Source organism: Alligator sinensis, unplaced genomic scaffold (genome assembly GCF_000455745.1).
Source record: "Alligator sinensis unplaced genomic scaffold, ASM45574v1 scaffold637_1, whole genome shotgun sequence".
Classification (NCBI taxonomy): Eukaryota; Metazoa; Chordata; order Crocodylia; family Alligatoridae; genus Alligator; species Alligator sinensis.
Window position 1 is genome coordinate 1,412,270 of NW_005842368.1, and position 13,056 is coordinate 1,425,325.

The following is a 13,056-nucleotide window of genomic DNA, read 5'->3' on the forward strand; positions in this document are numbered from 1 at the left end:
ATGTGGCCTCACCAGTGCTGAATACAGTGGAATAATCGCTTCCCTTGACCTACTGGTAACACTCCTACCAGTGCAGCCCAGGATGCTCTTAGCCTTCTTGGCACCAAGGGCACACTGCTGGCTCCTGTTCAGCTTCTTGTCCCCTGTCACCCCCAGGTCCTTTTCTGCAGAGCTGCTGCCCAACCAGTCAGTCCCCAGCCTGTCCCGGTGCATGGGATTTTTTTGTCCTAAGTGCAGGACTTTGCACTTGTCCTTGTTGAACCTCATGAGATTCCTTTTGACCCAATCCTCCAACTTGTTTAGATCTCTCTGAACCCTAGCCCTACCCTCCAGTGTATCTACTACTCCCTCAACTTGGTGTCATCTGCAAACTTGCTGAGTGTGCAGTCTGCCATCTTCCAGTCGCTGATGAAGACATTGAAGAAACTGGCCCCAGGACCGACCCCTGGGGCACTCCACTTGATGCTAGATGTTGAGCTATTGATTACTACTCTCTCAGTCCAGTGCTCCAGCCATTTTTCTGTCCACCTTTCTATCCAATTTTCCATCCAGCCCCAGACCCCTTCACCCTTGCACCTAGAGCCCTATAGTCACTTTTGATATGCTCAAGGTCTCCCCTGGCAATATCATTGGTGCCCACATGGATGGGCAGCATGTTGTAGTAGTCAGAGGGCTGGATGAGCCTCAGTATCCCTTTGTGCTATCTTGGATCTGGGCTCTGGGCAAGTAGGAGACTTCCTGAGACAACAGGTCAGGTCGGCAGATGGCTCCCTCCGTCCCCCACAGAATGAAGCCTCCAACCACCGATGACTTCTTCTTGGTGGCAGTCGTCTCGATCCTTCCCACCTTACTGAGGCCTGGCCTGTCTTCATGCGCCAGTGAAATGAGCTCCTCCCTTGCATATCTGCTCTCCAGACAAGCCACTGCAGGTGGAGGTGAAGATCTCTGCTTGCTGTCAGAAGTGACAAGCCTCTAGCTTTCACCCTCTGGTGTCCATATCCTCTCCTCTTGCACTGCACTTCTGGCACTACCTCCTCCATAGTCCTGGATGTCTCTTCCAGCATCGAATCGATGAACTCCTTGTGGTGGAGGATGCTTCGGAGCCTCACCACCTCCTCTTGTAGTTCTCTTGCCCGTTCATGAGAGACACCACCAGAAGGAGTATTTTACTATGAGTGTCCTCTCACGTGCTGCTCCATACTTTCTGTGTGGAAAAGTTGTATCTTGTATCCATCAAATTACTGTACTGCTCATTTCAAAAGAGGTTTTAGAAGTTTTATGCTCGCACCCCATACATGAAAAACCCAGTCTGCTACTTACCACTGTATTAAATGTTATCCAGTACTTGAGTATGCAAGAGCCTAATCCTTCTGCACAAGTTCTGCTGGTTTAAAGACTAAAGGTTTAGGGTCATAGTTTAGGTGCCACTATGATGGCGAGTGGCTGAAAATGCAGTTTTACATTGAAAGAAGGAGGGAGAGGGGCTAGTAGTGCCATAACTTGAAGCACATAACTATTACCTGTATAGTCCTCTTCTGCAGTGGTTCTGAGTGTGCTGCCTTGTATCTCTTCATGCTTGGTGTCACTGTAAGGGTGATCTTGGGACCATGAAGATTGCCCTCCAGGTGCCACTTTATCTACAAAGAATCGGTTCAGATGCATGTTCCGCCTGCATGCTGCAACTGGTTGCTCTGTTTTCCCCTTTCTCTAGCAGGGGTCCTATGCCTTCTCTAACCATCACCTTGCTTCCTCCCAATCTATATGCCGTCTCTTGCAACCTCACCTCCCATTCTTTATAAATTCCTTTTAAAGCATACAATAGTCCATTGCTGATCTCTGCCCCATTAGTCTTGCCCTGTACTTGACTTTGTCCATTTAAGTATCTTGAAAACAATGCCAAATTACCAATAAGATGCATGCGAAACTAGCATAGGTGAGGTATTTATTCAGTATGGGAAAGTCTAGTCAGTTATGCTATATCTGAATGTGTCCACACGGACAGCTATACTGGTATAAGTATACCAGTTTAATGTTTTTAACTTATTGGTTTAACTTTTTTTCACATAGACAAGCCTTGATTGGCCTTTTTCTTTTCCCATCCTTCCTTCCGTCCATCTCTTGGTGTCCATCTTTTGGCAGCTTAAACTTGTGAGCCCTTACAGGAGTCATGCTTAGAGATCCAAATACTTGTATTTTCTCGCATACAACACGGGCCTTTCCCCACCTCCCCCAAAATGCGAGTCATATGTGGGGAAGCTGTTTTCTTCCCTGGAGAAGAACAACACCCAGAGACGCTGTGCAGCTGCCAAGATTACTTGCCACCTGTATCTGGCTGAGCAAGCTGAAGGGGCAGAGTCCTGTATTTGACCCTCTTTCTGCCATGGCTGAGCACTGGAGCTTGTGCCTGAAGCAGTCAGTTAGCTGCTGGTAGTATCTTTTGAGACTTGTGATGTGGAAGAAACACTTTATTTACACAAACTTGTATAAAAATGACTTGCAGTAAAGAGCTAACTGTCTTGCTACTGCCCTTTCAAGCGTCTGGGGTCTGATTTGTGTGATGTTAGAGTAAGTCCTCCTGGAAACATAAAATGTCCAGGAAGTGTGGCTACACCAAGAAGCTCCTGCTGCCTCACCCAGACTGTCTCCTGGGATGCCACACTTCCTGAACACTCAATGACTTGGAGGACTTGCTCTGTCACAGTTGGCCATGACTGGAAAAATCTTTTTTTTTTTTCCCTCCTAAATTCTGCCTTCTAAAAACAAGGTGCTGGTTATTTGGAGGTGTGTTGTATGCAATAAAATACTGTCGTCCCAGTAATCTCAGTAGCAGAACTTGCACAAGGAAGAGTTGCTCGCATTGACTAGAGTTTGAAGAGGTTGCATTTTCACACTATATGTCCTTGAGTTGTAAACTCAAAAGAGCAGGGGTTCATCTGCTCTTTTTCACCAAAGCACCTTGCACTCATACAGGACTAACAAATTGTGTGTGTTCCTCCTTTGTCTTTGATTTCAAGATGAGCTCAGACCCCTAGTACCAAATGCAATAAAACCTTGTTAGTTTGATATCAAATAGTTCAAAGTGTTGGATACCTTGAACCTATTGTCACTCCCTAGCTGAAAGAATAGGTGTTTATATGCATTATGATAAGGATAATATGAAAGATGCCTGTTTTGAAATTTGAATCTGTTTTCTGGTTCCTTGGACCAGGAAAACTTAGTTAATTCAAAACACAGGGGACCAAAAAATTCTGACTTTGAAATACTATAAATGGCTTCAAAATAAATGTATGGATGGTAATTTGCATGTATCCAAATTACTGTGGGTACATATAGACTTAGTTCACCCACGTGCGGACCTTCCTGATGCAAGCAAACTACTACTGGTATCTTTATTTCAAACCTATTTATTTCAGAGTCGGTATTTTTTTGGCCCACTGCATTTTGAATGAACAAGGCTTCACTGTACCTTGGCTCTATTCAGAGTTGAACTGGTTTAACTTGAAACCACTTAAAAACCCGATTTAGTTAAAGAGGTGCGAAGCACAGCGTGGGCACTTTTAATTTCATTGAAAGCCAGCTGCATCCATATGCTTTTCTTAAGTAGATTCCTTCCCAATTAAAAACAATAGAAGCCTGGTTTGAATTGAATCAAGAGTGTCCAGGCCTTGTTTTGCACCTGCTTAACATCACACCTTTTAAAAGAGTGTCATTCTGGTAATGGACAGTGCACAGAAGTTGTTACTATTGGAAAAAAGCTCTGGGGTTGCTTTTGTGGAGTGAATTCACAGCTCTCTTCCTAGTGCAGTGTCCTTCTTGCAAAAATGAACCAGTTTATTTATTTTCTGATGGTTGTTTCAGTCCTGTCTTGTGATACTAATTAGCACTAGTCACAGCAAACAGGCTAAGGGCTGAATGAATAATTCTGCTCCATTCTAAGTTTATCTAGGTCTCTCAACACTTGCGGATGGCTATCGGGTACTTCATGACTCACTGTTTAACCAGTGATTTGTGTTTAGGGACCCATTCTGATCCCTGCTGGAGGTGAGCCTTCCTCAGACAGTAATTGGACAGACAGGAAGGTGGGGTTGGACCTTAAAGCAATCTTTTACCCCCACAATCTTTTAGATTGGCAAAACTTTGTGGCGTCGGGCTCGAATGATCCAGCTTGGGCCCTAGGATGACTAGTACGGACCCAGCTGCTGCCGCCACTGCTTCTCCCTGCAGTGTGGTCCAAGGTGCTTGCCCCCTGGCCATGGTGTCTCCAAAGCCCTCCAACTCTGTGAGTCATATCTGATGGCTTCGGGCTGTTTTATTTAATTTAATTTATTATTTATCCCCCCCCCCTTTTTTTTCCTTTTAGTTACTGTTTCCCAGTTATTTTCTTCCCATTAAATATCTATGTTTCATAGTAGGTGGGGTCAAAAGGGACCTAAGCGGATCATCTATTCCGACCCCCTGCCATGGGCAGGAAAGGATGCTGGGGTCAAATGACCCCAGCTAGGTGGCTGTCTAGCCTCCTTTTTGAAGACCCCCAGGGTAGGGGTGAGCACCACGTCCCTTGGAAGTTGGTTCCAGATCCTAGATGCCCTGACAGTGAAGTAGCGCCTCCTGGTATCTAGCCTGAATCTACTCTCAGTCAACTTATAGCCGTTGTTTCTTGTTACCCTTGGTAGTGCTCAGGGGAACAGGGACTCTCCCATTGCCTGCTGGTCCCCCTTGGCAAATTTATAGGCTGCCACCAGATCCCCTCAGCCTTCTCTTGTAGAGACTGAACAGGTTCAGGTCCCGTAGACCTCTCCTCGTAGGGCTTGCCCTGCTGCCCCCTGACCATACGGGTGGCCCTCCTCTGGACCCTCTCCCTGCTGTCCACATCCCTCCTGAAGTGCGGCGCCCAGAACTGGATGTGGTACTCCAACTGTGGCCTGACCAGTGTCTCATAGGGGGGGTGGGGATCACCTCCTTGGACCTGCCTGTGATGCATCTGTGGATGCATGGCAAAGTGCGGTTAGCCTTCCTGACTGCGTCCCCACATTGGCGGCCCATGTTCATCTTGGAATCAATAATGACTCCGGGATCCTTTTCCGCCTCTGCACTGACGAGAAGGGAGTTCCCCAGCCTGTAGGTCTGCTGCTGGTTCTTCCTTCCCAGGTGCAGCACCTTGCACTTGTCAGTGTTGAACCCCATCCTGTTCTCATCCGCCCACCCCTGTAACCTGTCTAGGTCCAAATGCAGCCTATTCCTCCCTTCTAGCGTGCCCACCTTGCCCCAAATCTTGGTGTCATCTGCGAACTTGAACAGGGTGCTTTTTACCCCCTCGTCCAAGTCACTGATGAAGATGTTGAACAGCGCGGGCCTGAGGACTGAGCCCTGGGGAACCCCACTGCCCACATCCCTCCAGGTCAAAAATGACCCATCCACCACCACTCTGGGTGCAGCTGTCCAGCCAGTTAGTGACCCATCTGATTGTGTAGGCATCAACATCACAGACACCTAATTTTTTAATGAGGATGGGGTGAGAGACAGTGTTGAAGGCCTTCCTAAAGTCCAGGAAGACTACATCCACCACGACACCTGCGTCCAAGGCTTTTGTGACCTGGTCATAGAAGGCCACCAGGTTGGTCTGACAGGACCTGCCTCTAATGAACCCATGCTGGTTGCCCCTGAGCATCACCTCTCCTGCTGGCCCCCTGCAGATGTGCTCTTGGATAATTTTCTCAAAGAGCTTCCCCAGAACCGAAGTAAGACTAACAGGCCTATAGTTTCCTGGGGCCTCTTTCCTCCCTTTTGTGAAAATGGGGACCACATTGGCCCTTTTCCAGTCATCTGGCACCTCACCAGAGCACCATGAATGCTCGTAAAGCTGTGCCAGGGGTCCCGCAATGACCTCTGCCAGTTCCCTAAGCGCTGTGGGGTGGAGATCATCAGGACCAGCTAATTTGAACACATCTAGTCCCTCCGGAAGTTCCCTGACTAGGTCCTCACTGACCCTGGGCCTGGCTGCACCTCTCCTGGGTGTTTTGGGGCTATAAAAATGGTGTTTATATGTAACAAAGATGGGGTAAGCTTCTGAAAGATGAAATTCAGTATCTTTATCTAGATAGCCCTTTGATATTCTTTGCTGCTAGGGTGTTTCCTTTATCCTTACCAGTAACAATCTTCTGCCAATATTATTAGCGTTTCATTCTGTACGAGATGCCATATAATCCTTGTAAATATGGAAATGCTATTGCCTCTAATTGTGTAGTGCCATGGAGGGAATTGAAGTTCCTGTGTGTTGTATAGCCATGGCTCTAAAATGCACAGGTTAATGTTTTTCTTCCAGATGCTTTATGCTTCCTGCCTCTCTTTAATAGCTCTTGGGTTTCTTTATTCCTTTGCACTTTAACTAGAAACTTTTGTGTCTCTTTCTATAGTGGAGAGTGGAAAAGAGATTCGCTTTTTAACTTTTTTGGTTTAACAGTTTCAGTAACAAAAAAGAGATAAAGACATTTGTCCATTGATGTAATGAAAGCTCAAAGGGAGGATGGTAGCATCTAACTGAAGTATTGTCTCTGCTAGTAGAAGAGAAGCTTGCAAGATAGTTCAGGTGCGGTTCTTCCTTGTGTCAGAGAAGGTGAGGAGGAAGCTAGAGAAATTACATTGCAAATAGATTTAAATGGGGGGAGGCCACATTTCTCCTTGTAAAAGTCCGTAACAATTCTAATGAGTAACCCTCTGAAATGGCTTTTCTTAATAACTAGAGACTAATAGCCTGCTTGTGAGTTCCTTGCTGATGTCTGTCTCCATTGAAGGATTTCTGTCCTTTTGCTCTAGCATCAATAATGTGCTAGACAGCTTGCATGAAAAACAAAGCCAGATGTTCTTTATCTTGTGCTTTGGGCTTTGCAGCTTGTAAAATTGTGGCATCCATATCTCTTGTGTGAGAATTTAAGAGGAACTCTAGGCTCTTGCTTTGTGTAGGTGGAATCAACATCCTGCAAAATAAGGCACGACTTACCCTTATAAAGAGATTGTAATGGCCTGGCCTGCTGTAGTCTCTCTTTATCTCTCAAGTAAGTTTTATGAGAAGTAACAGCTCTCCGGAGGTCCAGTACTTGTCTCTGTTTCCTAATTGAAATCCTCCAAGCTCTCTCGACCATGTTTCACTCTGCTCATCGCACTTCCTTTTATGTTCCCTGTACGCTGCGTTTTCCACTTGCCTGTTAAAGAACTATCCTCAGCTCGCTCAGGACCCAGTCCTGCAAACACAGACACTTATCCCACAGTGAGGAGTTTTAAGATTAGGGCTTTAGACTGTGAGCCCTCCTGGGAAGGGACAGCTTATTCTGGGTTTGTAAAGTGCCTGGAATAATGTAGCTCTGATCCCTGAATGGAGCCCCTAGGCACCAAAAAATGCTGTTTATAGTAGCCTCTCTTCGTTCCAGTGTCTCCTTCAGGCAAGCACTCTGATTGTAGCCTCACCTTCTGGCCTCTCCCAAAAAAATTTAGTAATAACAATGGTAGCAACAAAGGAAAGGTATCTGTGTTGCCATCTAGTTTTGGGTCCCCTCCTCCCCCCCAAGATCTCTAGCTGTTGGAATCTGGTTATTATGTAAAAATCTTTCCTCTTATTAGAGGAAGTTTCCAGCTTCCTTTTAAAAGGAACATTTTGAATATATTAACCCTAAAATGCTCCAACCCAAGTTGGTATAATAAAAGATATCAGATTTACCCAAAGAACCTTGTCTGCTTATGTCCTTAGACCAACACTGCTACAGCCTACCCCCCTAGCCCAAGACGGCAAGTGAAAGTAATCCAGCCTCATGATTTTTTAATAATTTGGGTTGATAGTACTGAGGCATCTACAATAGCTTGAGGCTGTATTAGCTAATTTTCCATCAGTAGAGGTATTTCACATACGAACCGTCTTTCCTCTGCATTGAAGGATCAGTTCTTGCCCTTGTGTTGAGCGTTGGGTTTGCCCTTCAAGACCTAAGGTTATGGTTTCCATGAACATCAGGAAATCACGAATTTGGTGGGTTCCTTTTCATGATTTCTGGCAAAAAGAAAAAAAGGCAGGCAAAAATCCTAAAAGCAGGTAGATGTTAAAGATTAATCAGCCTGGTTTAAATCACAGAGAACTAAACCCATTAGCTTCTACAGATTGTTTTCTTCTGTTCTGCTCTCGCAAAGTTGTTTCTCCAGGGGGAATTTACAAGCTGTGTAAGTCTACAGCCTTGTTTTAGTGTCAGGACAGAGGCTAGGATTATTTGTGTGAATATATATAACAGTTCCATTACCTGGGGTTACTCTTATGCTTTCACACTCGGTGAAATTATGGCCACATACTGCACAATTGCTCATCTATTACTCTGAATGTTTCTCTGTATTTACAAGCTCCTGCCTGGGAGATTCTAGTCTAGGCAAAATAAATGCAACTGTCATTCTTCCCACACATGGTAAAACCAGTATATATCTACTAAGAACATGCACAACTCCACCCACTTCATCTGGTCAAATTGTGGGTCCAGGAACTGGGAAGGGTTGGATTCAAGTCATTCCTGGCAATGGTTTTCTGTATGATTTTGGTCACAACCCTTTTCTTTCTTTCTTTTCTTTTTTCTTTTTTTAATTTTTTTTTTTAGGGTTTTTTAATGGTGATACATGTTACATGTGTCAAGGACTAGACCAGACCTGTCCAGCAGGCAACCTGCAAGGGGTTAGTCTGCAGCCCATTCCCCCAACCCGGCTGCTACTTCCTCTGTTGCTTCTTCTGGCTTTTTCTCTCCCATTTCAGATTCTTGCACCTGCACGGGGAGGCAGCAAAATGTGGCACAAAACAGCCTACAGTGGAAGAGCCCATGACTAGCGAGGTGGGGCGAGGGGTCTGTTTGCACGTGGTGCGATGGTGGGGAGAAGGCACATGGTGGTAGCTTGAAGGGCGTGCAGACCCTGCTGGGACATGGAGGGTGAGACCCCACACCTTGCTGCCAGAAGTTGGATAGCTCTGGGCTAGGCAGCTGTGTAGCTGTATATCACTGCATCAGGTTTTCTATCTCTAAATGGGAATAGCATGTCTTTCTCAGGGCTGGAGCCATGATGAATTATTTGTGAAGTGCTTAGGAGGTAGGACGGGGGTGAGGATAGCCGTGTTGGTCTAAGGACGCAGGCAAATGAGATTCTGGTTCTTACCCAAAGAACCTTGTCTGCCTAGGAGGTAGGAAGTGGTTTTAAGACCTACATTGATGGTGAAGTCTGAAAGTGCGCCTACGTCAGATTCTTTTCCAATCAAGTTCTATCAAAGAAATTAATCTGGAACAAGAAAACCTCACCCCATACAAAACCAACAGAAGGGAAGAGGCAAGAGGACAGTGTGATGTGATGGCACCGTAGCCATCTGGGGGAAGAGAGTATTTCCTGAGCTTCGAAGGAGCGAAGGTGGCAGGCCGTGGAGGGAGGCAGATTCTGCAGCGTTTGGGTGGACTCTGGAAGGGAGTCTAGAAGAAAGAACAGTCAAGTTTTTTAATTTAGAAGTAAATTTGTGTTGGAGCTGTATTGGCCCCTTATCTGTTCAAGTCTGGATGTTATATCAACAGGTAGATGAAAGAGAAGAAGCCAACAAAAAAAAAACCCAGCGCACCTTGCTCTTCCCATTCTTTCCTCCTCTTCTGTAGAGAACAGATTCATGCAGCTGGGAAAAGCATCTTATTGTCTGAAATGTATTAAAGAGGAAAGTGGCTCAAAAGCAACAGTAAATGTCCTGGTAATAATGCAGACTACATGGTATTTAAATCAAGTCTGTTGCCATCACTGATGCACCAAAATCTCAGTCTGCTGATTTGATGTCAGAAAGATAAATTATGACTTCTTTTTTTTTTTTTAAGGTTTATTTGTGGAGTTTATTTTAATGTTTCTAGCTCCTGATGTAGGGCTGCTTGAGGAGCTGGAGGAAGCTGTTTCTTTGTAAGCTCGGTTTCAACATGACTATTTGTAGCTGCATTATGTATAAACTTGCAGGTAATACAGGTCTCTGCTTAATTACTTGTAGGGAAGTGACCAAAAATTCCCATTAGAAATGAGTCCTTGTGCTCATGGCTTTACCCACCCTGGAAGAGATAGTTAAGCTGATAAACTAAACTAAAAGGATTTGAAACTGTCAGCCTGAGGAGGTTGCACCGTTTTTGATTTGGTTTAGTCGTACGCGTAGACAAAGCTTCAGCGAAAGGTCCCTCAGGGTCCCCTGCCCTTGGCAGCAGTGTTTTAATTAACAACTTGCTCTTGCAAAATGAGGGCTGAAAGGGACCTCAGGAAGTCACATTTAGTCCAGCACTCTGCTCAAAGCAGGACCAGCCACAACTACATCATCCCAGCCAAGACTTTGTTTAGCTGAGTCTTCAAAACCTCCAAGGATGGAGATTCCACCTCATCTCTGGGTAACCTATTTCAGTGCTTCACCACCCTCCTAGTAAGAAAGTGTTTCCTAATATCCAATGTCAGCTTCCCTTGCTGCAGCTTGAGCCCATTGCTCCTTGTTCTTTCGTCTGTCCCCACTGAGAACAGTCCAGCTCCATCCTCTTCGGGACCCTCCAGCAGGGAACTGAACAAGGCTTTTTCTTGCCAAGCATTTTGTGAACTTTCAGGGTCTGCTTTTTATATTTTTAGTATAGTTCAGTTTTCAAAAACTTTGCCTGAAAATCTGTGGCAGAAAAAAACACCCCATTGATGATCTAGCAACTAACTTCACATCTCCTTCCCAGCCCAGTAAAGCTGGAAGATCCTGCCCAAGTTATGTTTTCTTCATAAAGAGTTTTCATTTTTGCGAAAAAGCCTGTGCGTAGACAGAATGGCCATTATCTTCTAAGTAATTCAAGATTAATTGGGTGCTCAACCACTGCCACCAAATTTCTTGACCCATGGGGAGCCCCAAGGGCCAGATGCAATGGCTCAGCAGGCCACATTTGGCCCATGGGCAAAAGGTTGAGCACGCCTGAGTTAAGACCATACGCAGAGGTGTCAGTGTCATCTGGCCTCATGGGTCGAATGAGTGTTGTGGGGGCCTGTCCATGGGCTGGATCCTCGTGCCGGTTCCAGGATGTCTGCTCCATGCTGGATCTAGCTTGCGTCCTAGATCCAGAGCAGTCAGAGCATGCAGCACAGTCCTAGACCAGCTGCTTTGGGATGCTCCAGGATGTGCTCTGGAGTAGATGCATGCTGGGGCAGGAGCCCCATATGGCACAGTCCCAGAGCAGCTGGAGTGGGTCCCTCTGCAGCATTTGGGGGCCATCTGGCCTCCTGCAGCATTTGGTGGCCGCCCTGTATGCTGCATGTGGGTCCAGGTGATGCATCTCCATGGGCCAGCTCTTTGACACCCCTGCTTTATACAGGATCAGACTGTCTCTGGCAGTGGCAGTAGTAGTTTCTTTAGAGGGAATTGTTCTCAATCTTGTTTTGCATTAGTAACTCATAGTAATTTTAGTGAAGAAAAATTGTTTTTCACTGGTATAATTTGTTACTGTTTTCTGGTAAGGCATATGCATTATAGCAACAGAAACTTAAATAGCTTGGACACATTCTTGTTTTTTACATGTTTTCAGTAATGTTGAGAGGGGCATACGCATATGAGCAGAAGGTAGCCATTTTAGTCAGGCTCTACCTGCCACTAAGCTTGGGGCTGGCCTTGGTACCATTCATGCTACTCTTTTTAATGTTAAAACACTTTAAACGTATGTTAAGCACAAGCCACCTTCACCTATGAAATCTCTTGTTAGACTTCCTTAAGATAGTAGTAGTAGTATATTCCCTAACTGTATAGACAGGGGATCTTGAATAGGTTGCAGACTAAACCAAGTCTGAAAGTTTCCCCAAACTGGAATTGATGCATAGAAGTCCCAACTGGCTCAGAGATTTCATGAGTATTGATGGCTACAAGGTGGAAATATCTCACTGCAATTCCAGAATTCCTGGTCTTCAGATATACTGACAACAGATTACAGCTTCCATGTTGGTGGCAAAGAATAAAGCTTGGGGGGAAAAATGGCTGGAAACAAATTTATGCAATTTGGGTTTCTTGGCTGTATTAAGAAATGCATCCTTAAAGTCCTATAACATGAATACAAGGTTTGCACCCATCCTGACAGGTTCTGTCTCATTGCTTTTGGGGCAACAGATCTGTCCATCCTTTTCAATTCCTCTTTGCACTGATACAAACTTATTTTTAAATTATTTTAAGAGGCAAGTTTCCAGAGTACCTGGGGAATTGAACACATTGGTGAAGATAAGGAAACGTGCTATACTTTAGGCCTGAGAGAGAGAAAGTGGGTGGGTGTGCACACGCAGACACATGACCTAAAATGTGGACGTTCTTTTTGGAACAAGATATTTGGTTCAATAAAGATTAAAATGGTCCAGAAATGGAAGAATAAAAATGGAGGCACCCAGCAGGGGACTCCAGTTGGCATGCCCACGCAAGTGGCAGCTGCCTGCCCCTATTGCCTGTTCCCCATGCATGCTCCAAACCAGAGATTACTCGTGAGCTGTTACTCTGTGGTGGCTTCTTTCGGGCAAGCTGGAGTCGGAGGTCTCAAGAAAGGTTAGAGAAGCAAACCTCCAGCGAGGCTTTCCTGGCGTATTGCAGTGTTTGGTGTGTCACCAGGAAGAGATGGGCAGGGCATGCGTTGGGAGCACTCCTGTTGGGCATCCAACCACAGTGTAGACATGCTCAGGAGGACTTGAGCTTTACTTAGTTTAGCTGTGCTTTTTCTCTGCTCCCACATCCACTGTGTTTTGTTAAATTCAGCAATTAATGAAAAATCCACGGATCCTTTGGTATATTTATTTGTTTGCATTTTAATAGGTAAATACAGAATTTGGCTCTAATTCCCCCTCCCTCCCACTTTCATTTTATACCTCTTTGTTCAGACCAAGTCAAAGGAATTATGGTTTTTAAGATTCTGAAGAAATTTGATTTATTTTTTCCCCTCTTTCTGGCTGAGAGGCTATTCTTGGCCGTGATCCTGTAGGCAATGAAGTGCGTGGGTATTCGTACCAGACCCATTGGGCTGCTTCCACTGGGCATTC

General features: G+C 45.3%; 1 protein-coding gene across 1 annotated transcript in view; it reads left to right on the forward strand.

Annotated features, from left to right (window-relative positions):
• Positions 1 to 8,709: 8,709 nt before the first annotated feature.
• Positions 8,710 to 13,056, forward strand: part of HMBOX1 (homeobox containing 1) — a gene marked incomplete at its 3' end in the record, with an annotated part of 52,263 nt that continues 47,916 nt past the window's right edge. Inside the window, exon 1 of the mRNA XM_025210711.1 lies at positions 8,710 to 8,948. The remainder of the gene's footprint in view (positions 8,949 to 13,056) is intronic.